This window comes from Hydra vulgaris, chromosome 12, assembly GCF_038396675.1.
Source record: "Hydra vulgaris chromosome 12, alternate assembly HydraT2T_AEP".
Taxonomy (NCBI): Eukaryota; Metazoa; Cnidaria; class Hydrozoa; order Anthoathecata; family Hydridae; genus Hydra; species Hydra vulgaris.
Genome location: NC_088931.1, coordinates 46,077,021 through 46,090,000, shown reverse-complemented (window position 1 = coordinate 46,090,000; position 12,980 = coordinate 46,077,021). Strand labels below are relative to the sequence as shown.

At 30.2% G+C, this 12,980-nt stretch overlaps 1 long non-coding RNA gene and 1 pseudogene across 3 annotated transcripts in view; one reads left to right on the top strand and one right to left on the bottom strand.

The window, feature by feature from the left end:
* LOC136088777 (uncharacterized) overlaps positions 1–788 on the bottom strand; it is a 2,214-nt gene extending 1,426 nt beyond the window's left edge. For all 3 annotated transcript variants that reach the window (XR_010642471.1, XR_010642472.1, XR_010642470.1), the window contains exon 1: positions 653–788. This is a non-coding gene — a long non-coding RNA (uncharacterized LOC136088777). The remainder of the gene's footprint in view (positions 1–652) is intronic.
* An 8,215-nt stretch (positions 789–9,003) lies between these two features.
* On the top strand, positions 9,004–10,622 carry LOC136088152 (zinc finger MYM-type protein 1-like; annotated as a pseudogene).
* Positions 10,623–12,980: the final 2,358 nt, after the last annotated feature.

The window sequence follows — 12,980 nt, the reverse complement described above, 5'->3', positions numbered from 1 at the left end:
TGTTATCCGAACTACAATCAGATGAGGTTAACCAAAAAATTTATGAAAAACTTTAAAAAGAAATGGAATGTGACAGGTAGACAAAAAAGAAGGTTTATAAATCGTTACGAGAAATGGTTAAATATGAAATTTATTGTAAAGGAACCTTAACAGCAAATTAGGATAAAAAATGTACAACAAGGCGCACCTTCAAAATTATTTGAAGATCTCTCAACAAGTTCTAAGAAAAAAAGATCTTTAGAGATTAATGAAAAATTGGGTGTTACTACTGAAAGTCTGTTTCATGTCCTTATTCTTAATCTTAATAAATAAGGACGATTTAAAGATGCTAAAGTTGTTAAACATTTAATGGAAAGTAAAACTGATGGATCCTGTAATATATCATGCTCTAAAAGCTACTCAGCAGAAGAAGCTTTAGCTTTAATGTTAGACTGTAGAATGAGTAGGACTGACTATCAAACAATCAATAAAGGGGCCTTAGATAAAGGTTGCATGTTATACCCTGCCTACAATTTTATTGTGAAAGCTAAAAGTGATTGCATTCCAGATTCCGGAATTGTCACATCAAACTACAGTGCTTCAGTGAATATTTAAAAAATAATGGATCACACTACAAACAGAATTTGAAAAGCTATGGATAAATCAAAACTACCTGAGTCTTGCAATACTCTTCTTCTTATAAGCAAAGTCGGATTCGATGGTCCCTCTGGACAGTCTGTTTACAAACAGAGAACTGAAGATGAACAGGACAGATTACCAGTTCCAGTTGAAGAATCCTTGTTTCTTTTGTGTATAGTACCTGTACAACTTAAAATACAGGAAATTAATGTTATTCTTTGAACTAAACCCAAAACATCCTCAACCCAATATTGTCGTCCTGTTCGAATGCAATACGTTTAAGAAAATCAGTAAATTTTTAAAGCAGAACATGATTTTTTTTATATCAACTGAACTCAGAACAACAATCATAGACTTATTTCAAGTCAAGCACAAGTTAGAATGTACTATGATTGATGGGAAAGTTTCCACTCTTTTTTCTCCATTAAGTAATTCTTATCTAGTTTGCAATATTCAGTTTGCAAACTAGATAATTCTTATCTAGTTTGCAGTATGTTTGAAAAATTTTTTAACTAGATCCTTATCAATTCCAAGTATTTCAGCAAAGGTTTCATGGCTTCTAAATGCCCTAAGTAGACATAACATATGACACAAGGACAACACCAAGGACATGATTCTTTTTCTTTAACTACTTTTTCGCTAAATTTTTCTAACTGCCTTTCACGATATTTTTTTTGACGTTCAGCATGAATATGAAGCATGTTAAACCCTTGAAAGATTAAAAAAAAGCAACACAGTAGTTTTGGAGATGCACGCATTACATCTAAGGCTCAATGAATTTGCAACTGTCTTTTAGAGAGGTTCTATGTATCCCAAAAGAGAACCTCAACGACAGCTGAGCATTCATCTTCCGAATGTTGCCTATGCAAAACATACCTATATTTCGTAGTCTTTGTAGAAGACGTCAAAAAAAAGTTGGTCACACAATAATCACGCTGTGACGTCACGGCGTGACAAAAAGATTCTAAAAATAACTTGAGCTAATTATTTTTTTAAACATGTTAGTATTTATTCAGATGTACTAGATAGAGTTCTCATTGCGCTGAAATTTTGAAATCATAAGTTTTACTGGTTGTCTTAGAAATAAAACTATTGGTACCCTAATTGTCACAGCATGGCAATAGTGGTAATAACATTTGATTAAAATAAATGGTTTCTAAATTCGTCTGGCAATAAGTATGTTTTTGTCATAAGTAGCAATGATTAGTGCAGCTAAAAACCTGATTGCAATGAGCAAGACAGTTTTTAAACTTTTTATAGGTTCAATTGAACTTTGGCGATTAAAAATGAATTAAATTATCGCAAAAACGCCTACTGTTTTACCTACTGTTTCAGCCCATATAATTTTTTATGATAGCGGCATACTATAACAAGCTATATATTTTCTAAAAGAGGAGAAGTAGAGCTTTTTACTGATATATAGTATTATGTATATTGGCTTTGTTTAATTTTTTCATTTTTTGGGAGACGATCGTGGAATTGCAGTACTGAACGTGTAAGTACATGTTCAGTACTGTTCAGTTAATTAACTGAACAGTACTTAACATGTAGTTACATGTTCAGTACTGTTCAGTACTGAACATGTACTGTACTGTTCAGTACATGTTCAATACTGTTCAGTACTGAACATGTTTCCTACTGATCCTAATAAATAGATAAATTATAAAAATGTTGAGCAAAACGCAGATGCACGGCTAAGCATAAGGGAAAAAAAACAAATTTGGATGTCGATTTCCAGCATTGTGCAGTTTTCTTGTTCTAATTACACTTAGAGAAATCAAACACATTTTCCTACTTTGTCATAAAACTAATTTCCATTTAACTTGTTTCCCTACAAATTCAATCAAAAATTTATTCTAGCTGTCTGGACTCGTAAAAGTCCAGACAGCTAGAATATAGAGACACTTAAGAAACAAATGCTAGTTGCAGATGAACTAATCATAGTTAACACTGTTTTTTACAAATTTCCTAAAATTCATTGATATGAGAAAACGAAATAACAAAAAAAAATTAAAAAAAAAAAACGCTACGACAACCATAGTAACGAAACTCCAGACTAGAAAAATTTTTACATTTTGCAAGTAGGTGGGGCAACGGGACAGTTAAAAAACAGCTGTTATTTATTAATCGAAAATCTTTAAAAACAATAAATAATGAAGGCTATCTATTATTTAAACATGTTCAGACATTAAACTCTCAATAAAGTAACAGACCCATAGAAACTACACGCCCATACACCCATAGACCACAAAAAAGAAATAACAACTAAAATAAATAAAAAACTTCTTCTGTTTTATTATAAAATACTTTAAAACAAACTTAAAAAATTGTTCTAAAAATTAAGTAGCGCAAAACTAGATATTATATTAGTAACAAAAAATAGATATTATATTAGTAACAAAAAATAGATATTATATTAGTAACAAAAAATAGATATTATATTAGTAACAAAAAATAGATATTATATTAGTAACAAAAAATGTAATGGATCCCATAAATCACACAAAAAGTATCCTGAAACTATTTGGCAACATTTTTGATAAACTGGCTTATTAGCAATATGCCAATGTAGAGCAAATTTAAATATACCATATGTGTCCGCAACTTTTCTAATTCTTAGTCTCTTTTTACTCACAACTAAAACTGCATTTCATCTCATTTCGAATGATTGATCTGTCTTAAATAGTTTCTTACGTTGTTTACATTAAACACTATTAATAACACAGGTCAACAAAAAAAAAATTTTTTTCTGGTGCCGAGCAAACAATTTGTTTTTTGTATAGCATTTCTCATTTTGATTTCAAATATGTAACTCTTTTTTTACCATCAGGTCAAGTTGTAAAGATATTTAGGTTCAAATCTTAAGTATTTAGGGTAAAGTCCCTAATATTGTCGAAAAAAAAATTATTCAAAAGTATGTCAACCTGGGTCTCAAAAGAAGCATATTTTCATAGAGATTTTAAAAATGTTATTCATTTATAATAAAAATAAGTATTTTTAGTATTATTGCTGAATAACATTCTGTTGAAATTTTTTTAAAAGTCTTTAGCATTTTTTTACATAATTTTTTTGTCAATAAATTTTAACGAAAAATATTTATGTTTTCTAAAATCTCAATGAAAATACGCTTCTTTTGAGACCCAGGTTGACATACTTTTGAATAACTTTTTTTCGACAATATTAGGGACTTTACCCTAAATACTTAAGATTTGAACCTAAATATCTTTACAACTTGACCTGATGGTAAAAAAAGAGTTGCATATTTGAAATCAAAATGAGAAATGCTATACAAAAAACAAATTGTTTGCTCGGCACCAGAAAAAAAAATTTTTTTTGTTGACCTGTGTACTGTGACTGTGTTGATCTTGTTGTTTACTATTAATAATCGAAGTTATAAAAACTTCTTTGAATTTATTACTAATATTGCTTTTCTAAATAAGGAAAATAATATTTTAGATTAAAAGTAAAATGATCAAACTGTAAACAGCATTACGAAATGGTAGTAATATTGTCAATTATATAAATAACTTGTTGACCCGATATGCCCCACAAAAAACATTTTACTGAAATTAATACTATTCAAAAATTTAAATTCCAAATATATAAAACCAGATTCTAAAAGAGGATAAAAAATACTGTCTGAAAAATATTAACTTTTTATAAACAAAGCAAGTTTGCAATAGTTCAAGACAAATCTTTTGTCATTGCATTGCTTAAGAAAATACGCAAATTTTGTTTTTCACAAACTTACTAATACATTTTGGTGCAATACATTGATATTTCGATAAAAATTTTATTTTGATAAAATTAAATTTTTTTACAATAATGAAGCACAATAATTTAAAATTTTTTATAAAAAAAAAAAATTTTTTAAATAAAGTAAGTTTTAGCTGAGATATATGGCATTAGGCATAACTGTCCCGATTTGCCCCGCTCTACCCTACATATTGTTTATCTTTAAAAATTATGAAAAAAAAATTATTTTATAACTAACTTTTAAAACTTATTTTATAATATAATTAACCATTATATAAAAAAAATAATATTAAGGACCTGTAAAATGTTCAAGGGCTTTAAGAAGACTCTAGAATAGTTTTTTAAATTGTGTAAATTTTTTACATTGTACTGAAACGCTAAAATGGAAATAAAAATCAATTTGGGCAGTTTTGAAAATATTTTGCATACATTTTGGAGTACCGACTTTTTAAATGATAAACACTCGATAGCAATTCTGTAAGTTTTCATCGCCATTATGCAATAAGTTAAAACATGCAAAAAATACGTAGTGGAGACCGGGGCTAGTTGGCCGCAGGGGTTAGTTGACGAATTACCTTTATCTTCAGAGCCTTTCATCAGAAAGTGACAAAAATGACACAGAACCTTCCTAATTTCATCATTCACTATAGTATTGTCAGGATTCGCGCATGTGCATGGGAGATATTAAAATTTATGTGTTTTTTGGACAAAAACGTAACTTTTGGAATATCGCTTCCTTTTTACTTTACGAAGAAAATAATTGGTCGTATGAAAAAAAAATTATTGTAAAAGTTCCAGTCACAATTGGTTTACTATATCCAGTCAGAATTTTTTTCAAAGTTACCGTTTTTCAGGATCTATACACTGTTTATTGAAAAAACGGCTTACGTGGTAAGTTGACTAAATTTTCACGGGGTAAGTTGGCTCATAGAATTTACTATGGAAAAAAATATATATTTCTATAAAGTCATTTTTTTTTAATAATCTTTAACAATATTGAAAAAACTTACTCTTACAAGAAAATTAGACAAATATTTTTTTTTAATTTTTTTTTCACAGATAAAAAGTAGAATACTGTTTTGGATTTAATACGTACTAATATTTGGTACAAGCTAAAACTAATATTAAATTTTTGGCTTAAATTTATTGCCGAAATTAATAGTAAAAAGATTCCTATTAATTTAGCACTTAATAGTACATTATTATTCATTTTTATACTTTGCGCCAATTTACCCCGTGGTGGGGTAAGTTGGCGCAATTTTTTTTTTTTTTTTTGAGGGCCTGGGAAGACCTAAAGAATTTTTTTTGTAAATTAATGCAAATTTTATCAGTTATCCAAATTCATACTGTTTGAGACTACACTTTAATATTTTCAAAAAAATTTGCTGTTTGGGTTACAGGGCTCATAGAGTAAAAACCGAGCCAACTAGCCCCGATCTCCCCTACTGTAAAAAATAGAAGTTCAAAATATGTCAATTTTCACAGAGAAGACAAAATGTGTTTTTATTGCCGAATTTTTTTGAAATTATTTATGCTAACGTGAAATTAACAAATATAGTTGCTCGTTTAATGAAAAAGTTTGTGGTGGTTATATGGTAAAAAATTTGTTTTTTTAATTTTGTTTTTTTGTTTTTTTAACTTTTTCAAAGTTAGTTTCAAGGGTAAATAATGCTTAATTTAATTTAAAATGCTAAAATAGAAATTTATTTACCCCATTTTACACTGATTCAGCATTAAATATAGAAAAATCAATAAAAACGGAAACTACGTTCTCAGCTTTTTTATGACATTTACAAGCTAAAACTTACAACACTGATTCTATCTATAAAAAAACAACCCTGAAAATTTGAAGTTAACTGCATATCTGGTTAAAAAGATATGAATGATTTGCTGTTCGCAGTCAAACAAAAAAATAATAATTGAGAAATAATTGAGAAATCAAGCTTCAAAGTTTAAAAACAATAAATTGATTAAAAATTTCCTGAAACATAAGAATACTGTCTATTTTTATTTCTCCTTTTTAATGTAACCCTTCCTGATACATCTCCTTTTCCTCATAGCCATTTTTTGCTTAGGAGTTGAATTTTTAATTATTTTCTTTACTCTCGATATGTCCTTCTTCCATGATCCTTGGATCATAAAACTTCCAGATAAGAGCTGCAAATAACCAAAAATTCTTCTAAAACCTCTCAAACCATCATTGTAATTTACTACAGCTGAAGCATGTATCTATTCCATTATTGTTTGTTCCTTCTGCAGACTGTTCCAAAAGAACATCAATTGGTCTCTTAACATACCTGTTACTATGAAACAATCGTTTAATTTTTCTTTTCTTTAAACTTATATGCTTTGCTTTAATAAATCTTTTTTTTTGAAATAAATTCACACTTGACTTTCTTCTCTCCTTTTAACTAACAAAATTATCAGATTTATAACTTTGGTTCATAACTAGTTTGGTAAATATACAGACCCAAAAGTAAAAACAACTCTTTAAAATTTAGTTTTTAGATAAATATATCAATAACAAACTTTGTTGTTAATGACGTAACTAAGTAAATTTTTTAACTCATAATCAATAAAATCAGTTTTTTAACTACTTTTTGTTATTAAAACCATATCATGTTAGATATTGCTTAAAAGCCAGTTAAATTTTATATAAAGTTGGATATTAAACTAAAAATCATTTTTTTAACAAAAATCGCTAAGTTTTAACCTTATAAAGTTTTAACCATAAATAAAGTTTTAACCATTTATAAAGTTTTACTCATATAACCACCTTCCTTATAACACCATATACACCATCTTAAACATCACCTTACCATATACACCACTTTACCATATAGCTATAAAAAAAAAATAACTCAAAAGAGCATGCAATTATCCAATTTGTAAATGAAATTTTCAAAATCTTTTAAACAATCAAAATATACCTTAGGTATCTTTATCGACCTATCAAAGGCCTTCGATACGGTTGACCATTACATCCTACTCAAAAAACTGAAATACTATGGAGTGAATAGCCAAGTGTTAAGGTGGGTTAGAAGTTTCTTAGCAAACCAAAAACAATTTGTTGTTGGTAATGACAACTATCACAACAAATTTTTAAACATAACTTGTGGAGTTCCACAAGGTTCAATCCTCGGACCCCTCTTTTTTCTAATCTGTATAAACAATCTAAATAAAGCAACTAATCTGATGAGTATCATGTTTTCCGATGACACTAATTTGTTCATCTCTAAGAGTGATATTAGAGAACCTTTTGCCACCGCAAATAAAGAACCTAAACTTTTATACCACTGGTTCAAATCCAAAAAATTAGCATTAAATACTGACAAAACTAAATGGGCTCTTTTTCATTCGCTAAGAAAAAAATTTTTGACTCTCAAACTTGCCTCAAGTTTTTATTGATGATATTGAAATAAAAGAGGCTCCGTTATTAAATTCTTAGGTATTTATATCGATGAGAACATTACTTAGAATCAGCATATTAATTATGTATGCACTTAGGTTTCTAAAAATATTGGAGTTTTATACAAAGCTCGAACTTATCTCAATAATAAAAATTTACGACAACTTTGTTTCTCATTTATTCACTGCTATATAAACTATGCTAATATTGACTGAGAAGCAGGGGCGTTGCGAGGGGGTTTTGGTGGGTGTGGACCGCACCGGGTGACACCATCAAGGGGTGACACCAAAAAATAATAGAAAATTTAATTTATTTTACCAAAATCTACTGATTTACACCAAAAATCTAACGAATTCTAAAATCGTATTCTAAAAATAACGAATTCTAAAATAATTCTAAAAACAACGAATTCTAAAAATCTAACGAAATAAACATTTATTTCAAATTAATTTAAATATTAATTAATTTAAATAAAACACGTAGTTACCTTTAATTTGTACAATTATAGCTCAGCAGCACTTTTAATTAATGTACATTGATCTTATTATATTAAAGTATATTGATCTTATATATTTACAAATAATAATTTATTTAATTTATTAATAAAACCCATTTATTATTATTATTGTAAGATTAAAAGAACAATCAACATTGCAAAAAATCTTCTTAAAATTGATCATAGCGTTGACTAATCATATTCAACTGACAATTGGATGTTTGCCAAATAGCCATCATTACCAACATATATATATATATATATATATATATATATATATATATATATATATATATATATATATATATATATATATTATATCTTTTTGTTTAGTTGTACTTTTTTAAGTCCCTGATTTATTATATATATATATATATATATATATATATATATATATATATATATATATATATATATATATATATATATAATATATATATATATATATATATATATATATATATATATATATATTAGTCTAGAATATTCCATCATGCCACATGGAGTTCACAAATCAAAGAGGCCAAATGGATGCGAGCAGCGAAAAGCTAAGAAGAAAAGATGTGAATCACTAAAATCACTAACTGGATTCATGCTTTAATATGTCAGGAGACCAATTGATGGCCATGGTTCGTCAAATGATCTTCTTCCATAATCTACAATTGATATAGATTTCTCAAATCCTGACAGCACGCAACCTTCAAAAGAACAACTAAAGTCAGAAATGGAAGAGAATCACAATCACAAGATTGATGCAGAAATACACAATGAAGTAGCAGTGAATGACTTTGAAACAGAAATGCATGCTGAAAATGATTCTTATCACGATACTGTAAATGTGTTAAGTCAAGTAGATGAGAAAAAATGGAATATTTTATATGATGCTTCTTTCTGGAATGCACCTGTTCCAGATCATTTTAGAGTTGAAATTATCAAAAGAGGAAGTGGTTCTTTTCAGAACAAGGATGGACTTTTCAGTACAGTAACAAGGCAAGGTGCAAAGGCTAAAGGAGACGTGCGCCATCTGTCAAAGAATGGTTCTGCAAGAAGATGCCAAACGGTAAGAAAATACTGCGTTCCTGGATGGTTTACTTGCTCATCAGTGAGAAATTATATTGTTTTTGCTGCAGACTCTTCACTGTTAATGTAACAGAACAAAAATCAAAATTTGTCACTGGGTTTCAGTAGTGGTGGAAGATGAGCCCAATATTACATAATCATGAGATATCAGATGACCATCTAGATTGCCTTGAAAAATGGAAAACATTGGCAGCAGGTCTTAAGCTTTGCAAAACAACTGATACCGCCTGTGTTGCTGTAATGAATAGGGATAAAAAAAATGGAGGGATATCTTACACAGGTTGCTTGATATCACATTGTTTCTTGCTAAACAAAATCTAGCATTTCGTGACCATAAGAAAGATGCATCTTCTTTGAATAAAGGAAACTTTCTTGAGATGGTTAAGATGCTTTCTAAATATCACCCAGCGTTGAAAGAACACTAAATGATATTAAAGCAAAGTACATTTGCAACAGTAAAAGCATCTGTGACTGTATCTTATCTTTCACCAGAAACTCAGAATGAATTTATAACTGTTCTGGCAAATCATGTGAAGGAAATTCTTTTAAATGATGTACAGGCTGCAAGGTATTTTGGAATCATATTTGACACCACACCTGACGTATCACACACTGACCAGATGTATAAGGTGATCAGATATGTGAAAACCCACATCGGAAAAGTTAAAGTGAGAGAAGTGTTTCTAGAATTTTTCCTTTAAAGAGCAAAAAAGCTGATGACCTCTGTTTAGACATTTTAAAAAATTTAGAAAGTGATGGCCTTGACATATGGATGTGCAGAGCGCAAGGTTATGATAAAGCTGTCACAATGTCTGAAATTCATAAAGGTGTTCAAACCATTCTGAAAAGAAAGAACAAGAAAGCTATTTTTAACGGATGCGTAAACCATTCGCTTAACTTGTGTGGTCAAAACTCTTTTTCTGAAAATGCTTTATGTGTAATATATTTTGGAACTCTTGAGAGAATGTATTTCTTCTTTGCTGCTTCCACCCATCGATGGGATGTTTTAATTGAACACACTGCAATGTCGGTTAAAGGTTATCAACAACACGCTGGAGTGCACATCATGCTGCTGTGCAACCGGTGAAAGATAAGTTTGATGAATATGTGGTGGCGATTGAAGCTCTATGTGATCTTCTTAAAAATATGGAAACAAGAGGTGCAGCACAAGGTCTTTTATCTGCTGTCTGTGATTTCACGTTTCTGTGCTACCTTTACTTTTGGGCTGTTGTACTTGAGGAAGTCAATTTGACAGAGCAGTAACTGCAAACTAAAGGCTTAGTTCTTGACAAAGTAGTGACCAAGTTAGAGGCATTAAGACTTTTTCTGCAGGAGAAGCGCAATCACTTAGTGGAGCATGCAATTTAGAAGGCACTTTTATAAGCAGATCAATTTGGAATAATAGTAGAAAGAAGATTAAGGTTCGAGAAGAGAATGACAGGGGAACAACTCAGAGATGCTGGACTCACAGTGCAAGAAGAAAACAATGGGGCAATGCTGGAGTGTATTGATCGTTTTATTTCTGAATTGCAGACCAGATCAACAGCGATCAAGGAAGTAGCAAATATGTTTGAGGCTTTTCAAGCCAAGAGTCTTCTATCAGCAACTGAAGAAGAGTTGAGGGTGTCAGTTCCAAAATTGACCACTTTCTATGATGAGCTATCCAAATTAGAGCTTTTAAAAGAAATACCAAGGCTGAAAAGACACATAACGGCAGCAGATAATGATATCTACAAAGCTAAAGACTGGTCAATATTTGATATTTTAAAATTCATTGTTGACTGGGATTTCCTTGAATCTCTCTCAATACTCTCACTAAGCCTACAGTTATTTCTTACGATCTGTATGTCTGTGGCATACAGATCGTAAGAATCTAATCGTATAAAGAACTATTTGCAATCAACCATGGGACAGTCAAGCCTCTAATTACTGTCTACACTGTAATTAAACGTTTTCAAACGACTGGTCGTGTTAATAGGAAGCTTAGTAATGGTTTAAAGAGATATTTCAAACTCCCCAATTGATCAAGGCTGTCAAGGATGGAATTTCTTGAAATAAAGTAAGGTCAATGGGGAAAATGGCTAAAGAGCTCTCAGTAAATGAGCACACCATCAGAAACGTGGTCAGAGAGGATCTTAAGGAAAAGTCAAGAGCAAGAAACACCAGGTTTCCCAAAGTGTCAAAGGAAAAATATTTAAAAGATCAAAGAAACTTCTAAGCCTCTTGAAGAAGAGACCAACGACCATCCTCTTCTCAGATGAAAATTTGTTTATTGTTGAGTCTGTGTCAAACAGTAAAATTAATTTTATTAGCCATCAACCAGTCAAAACTGTCCCAGAGCATGTAAAGTTTACATTCGACTAAATATCCGGCTTCAGTTATAATGCATAGCCTGGTTTTATCTGATGGTCTCAAAATGCCTCCGATTTTCTTTAAATCTGGTCAAAAAGTCAATGACTTTTTTACCAGCTTTTATAAAAAACAAAAACACCAATGAGTACATTCAAATCCTGCAGAACCATGTCAAACCCTAGATCAATGCTCACTACTATATAGACGACAATGTGGTGTTCTAGCAAGATGAAGCACCACCACATACGTCACATAAGACCCAGAGATGGCTCCAGAAGAACCTGTCAAAAAACTGGTCAAAAGTGTTATGGCCACCTGGATCTCCAGATTTATCACCTCTTGACTATTCAATTTGGGCGTATGCATAGTCAAGAACTTTTCAACATCCCCACAACAGTGTCAACTTTCTGAAGGCTGCCATCAAGGATTGGAACAAGATGCCCAAGGACTATATCCAGACTACCTGTTCCAGGTTCAGGAGTCGTCTTGAAGCTGTGATTTATGCTAAAGGAGGAAATATTGAATAAAAATGTAATAAATATTTTTCTGAACACCTTTTAATAAATAAAATTTTTTTTAAGCTCAAGTTTTCATTCTGTATTAATTTTGGTCAAAAAATTATTTTTTAACAAAAATTACGGTCGCAAATTTCGTAAAAAAACTGTTGATGATACTTATAAGAATAAAATGTTTTACAGTAATGAAAAATTTCTAAGAATTTTTAATGGATTTAGGGCCGATGCCCTAAATCCATTAAAAACTCTTAGAAAATTTGATCAAGGGAGCATTTCATCGATCAAAGCTATCTTTAGTGGTGCAAGGGCGAGAGATGACACAGCCTCCTTTGTTATGCCTGAAATGTTGTACTCAGTTATGTTACTGTTCTAGGAAAAAAAATTTTGAAAAAATTTTTTTTTTCCTAGAACAATTTTATTTAGAAAAATGGCCTAACTCATATACGGTCTATGTGAAACTTTTAGCATTATCTACATAGCCCTGTGTTTACCATACTTCTTAATAACTACAAAAACATCTTAAAAGTTTTCTTTTAAAAGTCAAGAATTTTCAACGTTAAAAAATAACAAGACTGCGAAAATTACCATGTTCAAGGTTGTTTACATGCTCATGTGAAACATCGTGTTGCTTACTTCTCAGTTTGTTCTGATTATTTTTAATAATTGAAACAAACTGTTGCTGATCTTTAGTTTTGACTACATATTTATATTTGACAACATTTTAAAAACATTTCTTGCCATAAAATATGCAACA